At 39.1% G+C, this 17,302-nt stretch overlaps 1 protein-coding gene across 3 annotated transcripts in view; it reads right to left on the reverse strand.

Annotated features, from left to right (window-relative positions):
• Positions 1-17,302, reverse strand: part of LOC139463914 (homeobox protein Hox-A3a-like) — a 120,277-nt gene that overhangs the window by 38,817 nt on the left and 64,158 nt on the right. For all 3 annotated transcript variants that reach the window (XM_071245336.1, XM_071245335.1, XM_071245337.1), the window contains exon 2: positions 9,047-9,212. The gene's annotated coding sequence lies outside the window, so the exon portion shown is untranslated. The remainder of the gene's footprint in view (positions 1-9,046; positions 9,213-17,302) is intronic.

Genomic DNA, 17,302 nt, shown 5'->3' on the forward strand with positions numbered 1-17,302 from the left:
TACACATTCTACCCATGTGGGACCATTAGGCTACCCCACCGTCCCGAGTATATACAGTGTTTAGACGGTGCTGGGAGAGATACAAACATTCATACAGTGTTGGAGGAAGAGTTGAACAATAAGAATATGACAAGTGCTCGTGGACTAGAGGAACAGACAGACAGTGATGGGGGAAGACAATCAGACAGTGACAGAGGAAGACATAAACAGAGTGATGAAGGAAAGCATGATCAGACAGTGATGGAGGAGGACTTGATCAGACACTGATGGAGGAAGACATGATCAGACAGTGATGGAGGAAGACAATGATCAGACAGTGATGGAGGATAACATAAACAGAGTGATGAAGGAAAACATGATCAGACAGTGATGGAGGAAGACATGATCAGACAGTGACAGAGGAAGACATGATCAGACAGTGACAGAGGAAGACATAAACAGAGTGATGAAGGAAAACATGACCAGATAGTGATGGAGGAAGACATGATCAGACAGTGATGGAGGAAGACAATGATCAGACAGTGATGGAGGATAACATAAACAGAGTGATGAAGGAAAACATGATCAGACAGTGATGGAGGAAGACATGATCAGACAGTGATGGAGGAAGACGTGATCAGATAGTGAAGGAGGAAGACATGAACAAACAGTGGAGGAGGAAGACATGATCAGACAGTGGTGGAGGAAGACATGATCAGACAGTGATGGAGGAAGACATAAACAGACAGTGATTGAGGAAGACGTGATCAGACAGTGATGGAGGAAGACGTGATCAGACAGTGATGGAGGAAGACATAATCAGACAGTGGTGGAGGAAGACATGATCAGACAGTGATGGAGGATGACATGATCAGACAGTGGTGGAGGATGACATGATCAGACAGTGGTGGAGGATGACATGATCAGACAGTGATGGAGGAAGACATGATCAGACAGTGATAGAGGAAGACATGAACAGAAAAAAACAATGTTGGTTAAAATACGAAGAGAGAGTGAGTGAGTGAGTTGGGTTTAACGCCGCTTTTAACAGTATTCCAGTTATATCGCGGCGTGTCAGCTTTATGTGGGAGGGAAGCCCGAAGTGATGCAGGTCTCAGACGTTTACCACTTCGGTGAAACCCACGAGCACGGGTATGGTGCTGACAAACCGAGAAACATAATCGGGGAGAACCGGGATTCGAACCCACAATCATAGGTTTCTGGCGTGTCCAGGGGACGCAACTCTGCACAGCGAATCGCGGCGCCTTAGACGACTGGGCCCCCCGTGCCCCCCGAAGAGAGAGATAATGTTGAGGAAGACATGACCAGACAGTGTTGAAGGACGATATGAACTGTGGGAGGAAGACATGAACAGACGTGTCAGACAGTGACGGGTGAAGACATGAGCTGACAGGCTGTTCTTTAGGGAGAAAGGAACTTCAACAAGAAGGTTCGATAGGAGCAAACAAAAAGTCAGACAGACAAGTAACAAACAATCAGTACAAAGAAAAAGATGAAGATACAGATATTCTAACCTAAAGATGTGAAGAGAAGGTTCAAGTGTTACACGTGATACTTCTTTTCCTATGCCGAACCATGTGTATGGTAACAGATCTACTCTGTGTAGCTCCATCGCGAACGTTTGGAGCATAGTTGTCACATCCTTGTCATTCCAACAGAAAATGTACAGTTAAAAGTTATTTGATTGTTTTAGATTCAAATAAACTTCAGCAATTTTCACCCAACTGTCTCCTCTTCCAGTGGGACGACAAAGGCAGACCCTCCAGAACGTTACATCATCACATCAGGAGAAGAGAACGTCACCAGTCCATTAGCATGATTAAAATTAATTATTATATAACCAAATGAAACCAATTTGAGTCTGAAGATTTTGATTTACGACTTATTTCGTCAAAGGGTGTAAGGTGGTCAAGCACCGTTGTTACATTGCTCGGAAATAATTAATTAACCGAATCAGTACATCTAAACACGAAAGATAGAAATCAAATTAATCACCAAATTAATACAAATGATTTTGATGAAGCGGCCAAACTGTTCAGTTGGGTGTTAAATGTGTTCTATGAACGAGACAGAGTTAAAACAAAACAGCGGGCCAACAAACGACGTTAGTTACCGAGTATCGGATTTGGCATAATAATATCCTGGAAATGTCACTTGCGGCCAATCGACGGTTCTTTGATGATTAGAGCGGAGGTTTATTCACATCACGTCACATTTAGGTATCATTTGTGTAACTGATATCAAAATGGTTATGGCCGAACATGGGAACTACTTGTGAACCCATATCTGCTTTTATAAACTGCGAGGCACTACACAATCGGTCTATAGACTCATCTATTTCTACCATCTATCTTTCTTTCAACGTTGTCCATCAGTCCCGATGTTACTCTCTTCCTCTTTCACTCTATCTCTTCTCCCCGCTGACTAACTATTTATCTCTTCTTGCCTCATTGTAAATCAGAATATGTGTATCTCATAATCGCTTAACGTTTATCTATTAGTTCATGTCTCCTTTGTCGTTGATCTGAATAACTTAAATTGTTCATTTGTAAGTGTGTATCATGAACTCTCAGTGTTCATCTATCTGTTGGTCACTTAATCCTTCCTTGCATATATATCTATTCGCTACTTACCCCCCCCCCCCCCCCCTTTGTGCATATGTCTGTTTTTTCACTTAATCCCTCCTTGTACATATATCTGCCTATCTCTTAACCCTTCATTGTGAGCTGTCTGTTCATTGTCCCTCATTGTTCATCTTTTAATCCCTCTTGTACATCTATCTGTTCATCACTCAATTCCTCCTTGTATCTCTATCTGTTCGTCACTTAATCCCTAATTGTGCGTATGTCTGTTTGTCACTTAATCGCTCCTTGTACCTCAATCTGTTCGTCACTTAATCCCTCCTTGTACATATATCTGCCCATCTCTTATTCCTTCATTGTAGGCTATCTGTTCATTTCACAATCCCTCATTGTTCATCTCTTAATCCCTCCTTGTACATATATATGTTCGTCACATAATCCTATATCAGTTCGTCACTTAATCCCTCCTTGTACCTCTATCTGTTCATCTCATAATCCCTCCTTGTACATATATCTGTTCGCCACATAATCCTATATCAGTTCGTCACTTAATCCCTTCTTGTACATACATCTGTTCGTCACATAATCCCTTCTTGTACATACATCTGTTCGTCACATAATCCCTTCTTGTACATACATTTGTTCGTCACATAATCCCTTCTTGTACATACATCTGTTCGTCGCATAATCCCTTCTTGTACATACATCTGTTCGTCACATAATCCCTTCTTGTACATACATCTGTTCGTCACATAATCCCTTCTTGTACATATATCAGTTCGTCACATAATCCCTTCTTGTACATACATTTGTTCGTCACATAATCCCTTCTTGTACATACATCTGTTCGTCACATAATCCCTTCTTGTACATACATCTGTTCGTCACATAATCCTAATATCAGTTCGTCACATAATACCTTCTTGTACATACATCTGTTCGTCACATAATCCTAATATCAGTTCGTCACATAATCCCTTCTTGTACATACATCTGTTCGTCACATAATCCCTTCTTTACATACATCTGTTCGTCACATTATCTTAAATCGATTCGTCACATAATCCCTTCTTGTACATACATCTGTTCGTCACATAATCCCTTCTTGTACATATATCTGGTCATCCATTAATCCCTCATTGTTCATCTATCTGTTCATCTCTTAATTCCATGTTTCCCACTCACTCTCTGTATATCCGTTACTATCTTTCTCACCCACTGCCTGTCTATCCGTTACTATCTTTCTCACCTACTGTATATCGTTTACTATCTTTCTCACCTACTGCCTGTCTATCTGTTACTATCTTTCTCACCCACTGCCTGTCTATCCGTTACTATCTTTCTCACCTACTGTATATCGTTTACTATCCTTCTCACCCACCGCCTGTCTATCCGTTACCATCTTTCTCATCTACTGTATATCGGTTACTATCTTTCTCACCCACTGCCTGTCTATCTATTACCATCTTTCTCATCTACTGTATATCGGTTACTATCTTTCTCATCCACTGCCTGTCTATCTGTTACTATCTTTCTCACTCACGATCTCTTACTATCTTCCTCACTCAATATCTGTTATTATCTTTCTCACTTATTTTCTGTTACTATCTTTCTCACCCAATATCTGTTCCTATCTTTCTCACTCATTGTACCACCCATGATGGGAATCGAACCTGAGTCTTCGGCGTGACAAGCGAACGCTTTAACCACAAGGCTACCCAACCGCGTTGGTCAATTAAATAGTATCTACACCGACATGTCATTGATACAAGGAGCTCAACAGAAACAAAGTAGCATAGATTGAAAAGGCAAAATCGTTGAGTGTCCCATAGTAAAATATTTGTTTTATTATTACACTTAACTGTAGTGGTAAGCTAAAAACACCGGACCAGCAATGGACATAAAACGTCACGCACAGGAAGACCACTGAAATCAGCATCAAATGAAATCTACACAGTAAATACTACCCTGTCGTCACCTTCAGATGTACATCGTTTAATACTTAGATTTTTACTGACAGATGAATAACAGTAACATAATGATGAAGCTCATGATGTGGTCCACGTGAAGATCGACTAGCTAGGCTCCTGTAATTACACGATGATGTATGTTATCTTAGCTAGTGATAAATATGTGTTTCCTTGAAATTGCTCCCAGATTGATTGGATAAGAAAAAGAAAAAAACCAAAGGAAAGGGAATCTCGCCCCGAGCTTGACACTGACGTAAAACAGATATCCTCTGTCCCATTTTTTATGAATGTAATTTTTAATTACTTGTCCTCATCGTTAATGTTTGGTGTACCAAACATAAGATTCAATTTACATGTGACGTCCATTCTTATGACCAAATATGGATTGATCAATTTTATGGGAGATTGTACGATACCTGAGGCGGATCCTGAGAGGGGTCCAGGGTGTCCGACCCCCTACCCCCTTTTTGAAAACCAAATATAGTAGTATGTTGTAGGCAGTAATCTTGACTGAGGGAGGATTTTAATATTTTGGACCCCTCCCTTATAAAAATGCTCAACCCCCCTTTGAATAATATTTGTTGTTTTTTCACTCATGCTATTGGACCTCGTGATGATTTCCTACCAGAGTGTAGATGTCAGATGGGTATCCGTATCCAATTATCATAATTTCTATCAGAGTTGCGTCCCTTAGCTGACAGGATCCTGTGGTCGTGGACTCGATGCCGCTAAACCCAATAGTTTCACCAAAGTGGTAAAAGTTCCACACATACGTTAATCGTGGGTTTCACCAAAGTGGTAAAAGTTTCACACATACGTTAATCGTGGGTTTCACCAAAGTGGTAAAACGTTCACACTTGCATCGCTTTGGGCTCTCGCCCCTCATCAAGTTGACAGGCATGATTAAACTGAAATACCGTTCAAAGAGATGTTGTTCAAATTCACTTCTTGTCTACAAATAACACGAGCTTGATAATCAGGGTTACTGGGGGTATTGGGAGTCTTACAAACTAACACTGGACATAGCGTGGACAGTCATCTGATTCAGAAGACGAACCCAGCAGTAAAGGGACATTCTTCGTATACAAAAGGCTCACAAGCCTAGCGATGCATGCTTACCTTTTTCCGAGGACACCTTGGTCCACTTGCACAAAGCGAACTTAGCGCTAAGATGATCGCAACTCCCATACTTTAACATAGGCTTACAATAGTCGAAGCACTAAGATCGCTTTGTGCAAGTGGGCCCTGGTGTCATCGCTGATTTTCAGTGATCCATTCATATAATTGTCACTGCTATTTGCCTTATTCGCCCATTGGAATCTGTTTCTGTAGATAATCGAAACTGATTATTCTCTGGCGATGACGTTTTACAATGAGTTTCGTGATTCATTCCAAATAAGGACAATATGTTTTATACATGGTTCATGAATTAGTTTCGGGGCTGTCGGGTAGCCTGGTGGTTAAAGCGTTCGCTCGTCACGCCGAAGACCCAAGTTCGATTCAAGACAAGGGTACAATGTGTGTAGCCCATTTCTGGTGTCCCCCGCCGTGATATTGCTGAAGTATTGCTAAAAGCGGCGTAAAACCAAAGTCACTCACTCATGTATTAGTTTCTGAGTGACGTCCACATATGAGAGCCCGGGGGTCTCAGTCGTCTAAAACGCCGCAATTCCCTCCCTTTGGTGTGCCAGAAACCTATGATCGTGGGTTCAAACCCTGGTTCGCCCTGATCATGTTTCTAGGTTTGTTAACACCATACATGTGCTCGTGAATTTCACTAACTGTAAACTTCTAAAACTTGCATCATCTAGGACTTTCCTTCCACATCAAACTAACACGTCACGATATAACTATAAAACTGTTGAAAATGACCTTAAAGCAAACTCACTCACTTCCATGTAAATCAAATAACAAGAAAGTTTAATGGGTAAAATGTAAAATTAAGAATTCACAATAAAACGGAAAATGATTTTTTATTTAACTATTGTACATTGTTAACTATTGCATATTTACTGTAATATTCTCTATGTTACTATTGCACAAACGTACATAGCTGCCAAAGATGAAGACACGTGTACAACGAAACAGTTTGTGTAAACAGTTAGGCTGTTCATTTCTCTGGATTTGCCCATGCTACCCAAGACTAATACTCAAACAAGTTAATTAAAGCGACAAGACCCTTTCCATGTTCATACGAAATATCTGCCAAATCTCTGAGTCGATTCCGACTATATCATGAGCATGTGTTTATGAATCACCATCACATCAAAAAGTGATGAAAATAGTGATTAAATAGTGATCAAATAGTGATGATAATAGTGATCAATAGTGATCAAATAGTGATGACACCCATAATTGGAAGGCTGTGTGTTGCTAAACCCATGACAGATAAACTAATATACACATTAAATAATCGAGTGGTATTTAAGTTCTTTAGTGAAGTATGTTTAATTAGGCATGGACGTTTGTAAAAATAATCTCTTAAGTCACTTTACCAGCCTCAGTCACGAAATCACTTTTAGCCAATCACCAAATGCCATCATTGGTTAATGGAATTTAATAAAATAATCACAAACAGCGCAAACCCCCCTTATAAACAATGTGTATCACACCCACATAAAGCATGCCAGTTTAACTGTCCTATAATTACCAGATACACTACATGTTGAGGTCAGTAGTAACCTAATTACTAAATTGTGAACAGGCTCGACCGGACTGGGATGTCAACGAAACCGGGGCTAGAGTTGGCATGAAAAGTAAACCTGGTACTGAAACGAAAACGGCAGATCCCTGCAAATTGGCGCCGCCCCAGAACTGAGGATCAACCTACGTCTTCGGCTTATCCAGACCTCTGACATGGTCTGTCTTTCGCGAGTTTGACTTGCTTTTTCACGTGTGTGAGAAGCTATGTGGGGAGGGGTTGAACGGTGCGAGGGGATGGGGTATTGAGGTGAAGGGGGTGATGGAACAGAACGGGGGATGGTGAAAATAGGATGGGACCTGATGGCGATATGACTGATATTATTTTAGTTGTCATGACCTTTTCAAGACCCTTCTGTGATGACAAGATATGGATGCGTTGCATATCACGAATACATTTGCATAATTAGAAACGATTACACAGAAATATAACTGCTCGTGGGACAAAATTAAATAATGAAAAGTGTAAATAACCTTTCAACCACGTTGTTGATATATAGTTACATGGTATTTATCATTTGGTTACATTTGGTTTTCATTACATAATTTATTCATTTCCGGTTCTTATGTCTGCACTTATCCTATGAACATGAATTTGTACGAAAACTATGCATAAAAATGAGATTTAGTAAATATTTGTTTTTTTTAAGTCAATAATTAAATTTTCAAACAAGTTAAAGAAACACTCCCATGTGAGTGCCGGTTGATACACGAATTAAATTAATATATATACATTTGCCTACCTGAATATGACGACTCCAGGAACAGGCAAATATAATAGAAGCTAGTTTAACAGCCATTTTTTCTTGTAACAAGTTCTTCACATGCGTTGCATCGCAAGTATCCAACAGAAGCGACGCGCCAGGCAGTGACTTAATACGTGATCTCGCCTGGCTTTCACTGGAACACATTATAACCCCTCCTGCACCGACATCAGATGCCAAAATTCTTTTAAAGCACAATATATCCTCGTCTGACCTGAATCCAAGAAGTCTTGACGGATATTCAATTGTTGAGCGACCTGTGGGTAACCTCTTTTCGCAAACGCAACAGGCATCGAGAAAAAAAGTACGCAGGTTTTGACGGAGTATGTCGGAACGAAATGATAGCCCACGCTCATCTAGGTGTTCGAACGGTTGTAGCCAACGAGTAAAATGACTGAGTTAAACCTATACAATTCTATAATATGGCCCGAGACTGATAATTCATCATGCGTCCTACTAAATGCCTGTGCAGAGAGAGGCGTTATACACACGGGCATAAAACACACCGAGGGCTATGCCGAAATTTATGTCGTTCTCGTGTGTCGAAATGGGCAAATCGCTTGTGTTATGGGAATCATTACTGTCTTGGCTAGCCATCGTAAATTATGACGATACTCCAAGCCACATGTATCACCCGCGACCAGTTACCAAATTGCCAAAATAATTGACACGACCTTTACGAGCAATGGCTACTTTAAAACCAGCTGGCTTAAAACGAAGGCAATGATAAACAGTCCTGACTGGCCTTGCGGGACGTTCCTTCTCAGAAGTGTACGATTTCCCAAATCGACAAATAATAGGGGGAGGTTTAAATAACCGTAATGCTGTCTAATTGTTTAGGCCAGTAAAGACGCTTTGTTTATGTCAGAGAAGAATGGAGGTCTTCCAAGGCCCCATCTATTACTATCTGTCTTTAAGCAGGCATATATGATGAATTAATATAATAAATTGCCCGTTGTCACACAAGGGACAGTAATTACTCAGAGAATGTATTACGCTTTAAACTAGAAGGAAAAGGCATTCTTATTACCTGGCTGTGTTATTCGGCGATGCCTTTAGTTTCGGTCAGACTCGCTTCGGGGGAACAGTGAAAGCTAGTCCGCTTGATATACACTTCATCAAGGGTCACCTTATAACATGGATCGCGGTGTTCCGTATGACGTCATCTAACGAATCCCGGTAACCTTCTCAGTGACCTGTGGATAAAGGATACTTTTAACTTTTTGAGAAACACGATGAAGAAGCGAAATATTTGGGACACGATCCTTTCGCAGGATGTACCATCCTGAGGGGTATCTGCCAAATTTCAAAGTCACGATTTTGCCGACACCATGTCGACAAGGAGAAGTGTGGAATTTCTCTTAACGGTCGCCGTTCATGTTGTGGAAGGAATACTCAAAGAAGTACCCGTTCCAGCGCACACCATGCATACTGGGAACAGCAAGCAAAGATTGTTTCTTTGATATGAATGCCAAAGAAAAAGATCTCGGTTCTACTGTTTAAAGAATCATTTCTGGATGCCTTCGACAGAGTATTTGGTAAATTAGGTGTTTTAGATCTGAGAGAAGCACGATAGGATGTGTATTTGCCGACGATGGGATCACCGACCGCCTGTGGTTAATTCATTTGATAACCGTGTTTACTGATAACGCTTCATGATTGGTAACAGAATTTTTCTTGTCGGAACGAAGTTTGGTAATTTTAATCTTTTCCACGTAAATGGGAATTTTTTTTCTTAAATTAGAAACTTGTATCTCTCATTCCTTGTGCAATACATGCACCAATTAACATGTGTTTTGTTAAAAAAGTGCATGGATTAACGTAACGTTTTAAGTTTTAGTGTCAATATTTTGTATCACCATGGTAAGCATTGAATTAATTTAATATAGAAATATGATTTTCGTATTTGGAACTGAACTTAAAATGAATATTGGTATGCATGAATGAATGTTTTGATGGATAACTAGTCCTAGTAGAATCGATATAAATCTCTTTTTATATTGATATAAATGGTTTCATTTTGATATTTTGTTGTATATCTAGATACAATCTTCTCGCGTTGTGTCATTCATATATGGGGATACGGGATTTATGGTATATCTGTGCAGGACAGTGTTATAGAGAAGACAATTCATTCGCATCAACATACCCTTGTGAATCAGTCACGTATGTCGCGTCACACGGCCACACAACCGTTTAGTAAGCGACCAGGTGTCTTCAGGTGAGTGTGACAAGTTAGCATCGCATACAACTAATTCAAAAAGCAATTTTAAAATTATTAAAATAATGTGTATATTGATAAACATATTTAAATGACCTTGCTGTATTGAAAAACAGTATACCTTTAAATAATATTTTGTTTTTAATAGGGTTGTTGAAGCCGAGAAATGATTTTGAACCTTTTATCGTGTATAGATTTAATTCATTAGGAAGTAATATTGATATTGAAATATATGCATCTGTGTTGTGATTTATCATACGAAGCGCTTGGCTCTATAATATCCATGTTTCATTACAATGAGACATTTCAGTAAATATGTCAATATTTATTTGCATCGATGTATACAAAATGCGCGATATGAAAACCATGTAAAACAATGTTAAGTTGGAAATAAAAAAAATTCCTATTTGAAAATAAACTTTGAGTTTATTTTTGGCTGTTAGTTTGAACAATTCCCACAGTTTCAAAAGCGGGCGCGCTATGAATGTACCCCACACTATCACAGACATCGGGAGACAGATTTAACGAATAAACCAGATTCATAGAATACAGACTACAAAATAATCCTGTCAACTATCAAACGCTCTCTGTGTTGCTCAGCGGTAACGTGAAAACGACTGGATCGTTCGAATAATAAACGTTTTAAGACCTTACTCTAACTTCACACGAAGCGTGAAGACACATTCAACGGTTTTCTATCTCCGCTTAGCACGAGGCCTGTTGTATATTCAATTGAATCATATTTAGAGGGAAACGACAGTGGACGACTAAGATGGAAAAACAGTTTGATATTCACGGCCCACTCAAGCAAAGCAAGGCTACTTGTGACTTGCTTGTGTCTGAAGCGCGATGTCTAGGAAAGAAAATTTGATATAAACATTCATCCGTTTGAATATGCGTGTTTGTATGACTATCATATAAGTTAAAATGACAAAAAATAATAATATGTGCCAGATCTGTTTTTCGCAAAAGCTCGTACATTTGTGTTATTTTCAGATAGAAAACATATGATATATAATGGAATATTTTAACACATCAAGACTTTTCTTTTAAAAATGTCATATAAAACAAGCTGACATAGATGTTTATATTTTTAAAAATTATATGTTATTGCTTTATTTTACTTATGTTTCGTTTTTGTTTGTCAATTTCAAATTCCGTTCTCCAAAGCCGTTATTCGTGACATACATTATCACAAAAGCTGCTCCAAAATATAAATTGAAGTAATATACAAAAAATATAACATACTAGTATATAATTCTTGAATTCCTTTTAGATGACGGTATTGGGTAAACACACTGGCAATAAATATGTTTGCCTCGATTCACATTAGGGAGTCACGGTAGCGGTGATATGTGACACTGTTCTTACTCCCTGTCAAAAAGTCAACTTTTATCGTTGAAAACAAAGAAGAGACATACCGAAAATACCTGAGTGACAGCTATATATCCCAGTCTTGACATATTCTCTTGTCACGAACATCATGAATATAGCGTGGACGCCAAGGTTTCTGTGAAATTAAGCTTTTCGTCGGTCATGTTTGTATCTTATTATCGTGGTGAGTTGTATTATATATTTTGGTTACAAAGAACAGACATTTAACACTAGAGCGTTGTGTTTGGTCTCTGTGGTTTGTTATTTTTTAATGCTGAAATATACTTTATCAAATATTCTGTTTTAGTCGTAACATTTTATTGTGGGTTCGGGATAGACATATTTAGTTCATTTCAATTTGAAATCGAATTCAAGAGTTTAAAAAAGGATTTATGAATTTCCATCATAAAAGGATAATACCTGAGCATTATTTTCATTAATGGGCACAAATGGTGTTTGGAATATCGTATTTCAATCACATGCTAGGTATTCATTATTATTGTTGCGTACTATTTCATATATATAAGTTAATAATTAATAAATATTGGGAATCATCTGTTGATGGTCGAATCAACAATTAATGTTATTTCAAAACCTGTTGGTGTCATGGTGAGCCACACAAGTATTGTGTCAGCTTTGTTCTCATTGTCAAGAGATACAAGTCCACAAAGGTCTCTGGTCCTAAACACTGCAATAAACATCACTATCGAAGGACGGAAAGCAAGTGCATTTTCCCTCGCAGTACAGAATCCCAATAATAGAAATGACTGAATGATGTACGAGTGTGCACAGAACCTCCTGTGAGGGTGTTATTTGTTTATGGTAAATCATATTAGTTCGATATAAAATATCATTGATTTCTAGGCACGTGCTACGAAGATCCAATTTAGTCATAAATCCCGTGCCCCACGCGTTTGCGAAATCAACATCTTCCCATCAGATTTAGAAATTGTTACTGGGACCTCGAAACTGAATATTCACCAAGGTCCCGAGAGAGTTATTTATTAGGATCGCTGTACATGTTACTCGATGAACACGTCCCCAATGAGATTGTTGTATGTTTCAATCTTATTGGGATCACTGCGATACTGAAATTGACAACACGAAATCTAATAGTGGCGATTGGTGATTCGTTGACAATCAGTTTATGTTATATTCTTACTACACTGGTTTGGGTAATAAGCATGTGTAATGTAATCCATTATTGAATAATACATCGTTGTCAATATCTGCTTATTGTTTACACAACTTTCTGCACTCACGAGACATATACATACACGATTGACACGTGAAACAGCACTGGGATATCCTAATGAAATTGACACGATCACATTTCAGATTATTCTTGTTAATATCAGATATACAGGAAGGACATGCATATTTAGTGAGCCTCAATTTAAAAAAAAATTTAGGTAACATCATATTCGGGTGAATTTATTCGTAAGCCAACTTTGATAGAAGAATTGTTGTAAAAGGTTATATCATTATATATAGCCGCCAGTCTAATTGGTGAAGGTTATGTCGTCATTGTGATATTTTTTCACGTATTTCCACTTGATCTATTACACCCGTCCTTTTTTGTGTTTACTAGTCAATGCATCAACTTCATACTCATATTAACAAGTGCCTCTGTCTCCATTGAATAAAATTCAATATGAAGTCAGTGTAGTAAAGATACACTTGGAACCCAAATTCGTTCATCGAAGTGCGACAGTATACGTTATAAAAAAATCTGAAAAACATGTGCTAGTTTTCCTTTGTTAGATGAAATTAATAATTGATTTCTTGCATCAATTTAAAAGCTTTTGCAAAAGTTAGATTACAAATTTTACTATGGTTACAAAAACGGATGATTTTAATTATAATTCACAGGACCCGTTATCATGAATCATGTCTCACTGACGGATTATGAATGTGTAAATGAAATCCGTGCAAAACGGCTGATTTCGTCGGCGATACCCCTTGTAAAAAAACGAGTTCAAATTTGCAACAATTTTCAAAATATTCACATTAAAATATTCAGCGAGTAGTTTGAAAAAGGTGTATTCACAGCGTCGGTGTAAACCTCACACCTGCCAGTAAGGATAAAGGTGTTCTCGAAAGCGCTATTCACAATCGCCGCCTCGGGTGCTTTTATTCAGCCTGCGTTTTAAGCCTCTGTCGCTCAGCCCCATTTAGCCTTGTACACTCCTCGCCGTACAGAGCTCCGTTTTTTTCGCAGTTTGATAGGGGATCATAACCCTATGACCTACGCCTGATAAATCTTACATGCATATAATATGGGAGGGGCCCTATTCACCCGCAATCAAAGGACTTCCACAGATTAAGGATTTAGAAGGTGTAAATTTCAAACTAAACAGAGAGTCGACGGTTTGTTGCAGTACGGCCGAGACTTCGAACACAATAGTCCAAGATGACTTTCTCGGCTGCCGAGAGGGGGCGCTGCCTTCGACACTACCCCCTATCATTTGTACCTGTGCAAAGACAGCGCGTCAAGCCTTGCCGTTCAAAAGCTATTCGTCTTTCATAAAAAAATACTGGCATGGGCAGTAGTTGGTTGTTAAGTGGTGCCCCTTGCCTGACTACCCCACCAACTGGGGAGCACCCCCGGTTTAAATACCCCTTTCGCAACGTACATTTAATGATCCAGGCTTACGAACGAATACACCGTAATTTTGAGGTATATACTACGCATGTGCGTTCGTTAAAGGGACGGTCCGTTAGGGTTGAGTTTAATGTAATACCAATTCAGCGTCAAACGACGATTGAACAATTACTCCGGATAAAATTTAGTTATACGCTTCTCGCGTTTCGTTTCCTTCGTCGCAATTAACGGTCTATTCTGTTCCGAGATTCGAACCGCTATTTTTTATCTCTAGTAATTCATCACGTTTTTCTAACTATGCCAGCTGTTTTGTTCTCGCTCGTAATTATTCAAAAATCCCCAATTTTCCTTTTTAAAACGCGTCATGGCAGCGAAATCAAATAAAATTACTTTCTCTTCCGTCACACCGAACTAATTCGCTTTAAACACTGTTCGCATCGCATCTCTAGAAATACACAGTTGTCGAATTCTGCGGCCGAACTGCAATTTGAAACAAAATTTCGAAGTTGGGAACAAAAGCGCAAAATGTGTCATCACATACGTCTATTTTAGGGACCATGAGAGTTGATTCGCACGAAAGAAAAAATACAATTTCTGGTGAATTTCATCTGAAATCAAAATGTTGTGAAAAACGTCTCCCCATGTGAGTCAGCGGTGCTGAATTATTGGATTCTCGGTTTCGGCGCGTTTTCTTTTGTTTAGGTGTGAACTGTTAAGTCTTGATTCAATCATATGCATCGACTACATTGTTTCAATGGGCGTCTCCCATACCCATTCCGGCATCCAGGAACATTGATTGCTGAGCCGAATGTTCTAGAAATCATACTTAATATGTTCGAGTAGATAATGCACGAAAATAACGAAGTCCTACATGCTTGTAGCTATATGATGAAAGGGCACCATGTTCCTGAACACAGGATAAGTATTATTATGGCTAACTTAACGCAATATAGCATTAATAATAATAATAATAATAATAATAAAATAAATAAATAATACTTATAATAAAACTGTTGTTACTACTACTACTACTACTACTACTACTACTACTACTACTACTACTACTACTACTACTACTACTACTACTACCACTACTCATGAACACAGGATATGTATTATCATGGATAATTTAACACAATATAGTATAAAAAATAATTAATAAATAAATAAAATAAAATAAACAATACTTATGATAAAACTACTGTTGCTACTACTCTACTATTATTACTACTACTGATGATGATGATGATGATGATGATGATGATGATGATGAAAGATCTCGTCCTCTCGTCCCTTAACTACTTATATTTGTCATCAAATCGGGAGGGCGTGGTTTAACTAACCACAAAACAGATTTTTTTGTGCACTTTTGCACACAATTATTTGTCTGATGATTCTCTTGTGAAGCATGTCAAGACTCATGATGCAAACAAGGCATTCCACAGTTTTCGTAAATGAGCCAAGGATGTGGGACATAATCTCAGTATCAGTGTTGATGTTGTTGATGGCTCTGTACTGTCAAGTGTCAACCGAGTGCCAAATCAAATAGGCCCAGATTCAGTTTTGTAAGGAGAGGCTTTCTGGACGACCACTGTATCGAGTTTTTGTGCAGTATGCTGAGAGGACCAGCAACCTTGCAGAGTCCTTCGCTTGAATAAAGTCGGCTGGACTGAAAAGTGATACAGAAGGCTTTCTGTTTGCTGCTCAGGGTCAGTCACTTCTATCTCGAAATCGATAATGTGTGATTTTGCATCACAATGTAAATATGAAATGTAATTTATCCAATGAAATAACACCAAAGTGATTGACAAGATTCACGAAGTACGTGGCAAATGTGCGGACCTCGCTTTCGAAATGTCACGCTTGCATCCAAAGTACGAAGCTGTCCGACTCCCCATTGTTCTCGGTGCCTTAAGTTTGGTACCCCCCAATCTGTTGACTGACATTGGGAGTGTACCCGTGTTTGCTACCAGGAATACAACCCTTCTGACAGTCTGTGTAATGCAGAAGGCTGCAGTGTTGGGGAGTCTTCACATTCTCCGAAAAGTTCTGGGTGGGTTTAACTAGGCAGCGCTTCCTGGGAGAAGTCCCATCCGCTGTCTGGGCTGCGTGTAGAGGGGGGCAAGGGCCCTGAGCTGATGATGAGCCTAACAATCCTGAATTTATCAGTATCACCCAAATTCCCGTTGCTGCATTTGTATCTAAATCTGTAAAAGATAATCATGATGATGCTAATAATCTTTAGACGCTTTTTTTCCCGCAATGTTAACTAACAAAATGCCACGCGCTAATCGAGTTTCGGGATTTTTGTTGTACAGTTGGTTATTTATATACATCAAAATGTGTTACAGTAACTACGGTTATAACGAACTCAAAGGGACTACTAACTTTAGTTCGTTATATCCGTAGTTCGTTATAAGCATATATACAACATAACTACAGCAATAGTCGGGACCAAAAAGTAAGTTTGTTATATCCGTCAGTTCGTTATAAGCGTGTTCGTTTTAACCGTAGTCTACTGAACAGGTTTCTTATGAAATGTACATTTCTTAATGTACAAGTTTCATTTCGATGGAGAAATAAAGATGTGTGGTTCGAGTGATCAGGATAGACAGTGTTTGATTCCGTGTATAGCCGTTGCAGTTTCACCCATCTCGTTGTGTCTGAGCTAGCTGCAAGGATCGCTCTTTGTAGGTTCGAATCCCAGACCGTTCCGATTGTTATACTTGTGTTCCCAGCATCAAACTTCCGCGCCCATGATGCAGTGGATATAGTACTCGTTGCCGTCCCTATTGGACGCCCTTCAACATAAAGCTGGTTTGTGATAAAACTAACATGCATTTGAAAGCGGCAGAAGGGGCGCTCACTCACTTCCAGACTTTAATCTCCCGAGAAGATGTTGGTGAGAATTAGTCTTCAGCAACCCATGCTTGTCGTAAGAAGCGCCTAACGGGTCGGATGGTAACGGCTCACTGGCTTAGTTGATGCACGTCATCGTATCCCAATTGTGTAGATCGATGCTCATGATGTCAATCACTGGATTGTATGGTCCAAACTCGATTATTGACAGACCACCGTAATATAAC

Source organism: Haliotis cracherodii, unplaced genomic scaffold (genome assembly GCF_022045235.1).
Source record: "Haliotis cracherodii isolate W230 unplaced genomic scaffold, xgHalCrac1.p SCAF_16, whole genome shotgun sequence".
Lineage (NCBI taxonomy): Eukaryota > Metazoa > Mollusca > Gastropoda > Lepetellida > Haliotidae > Haliotis > Haliotis cracherodii.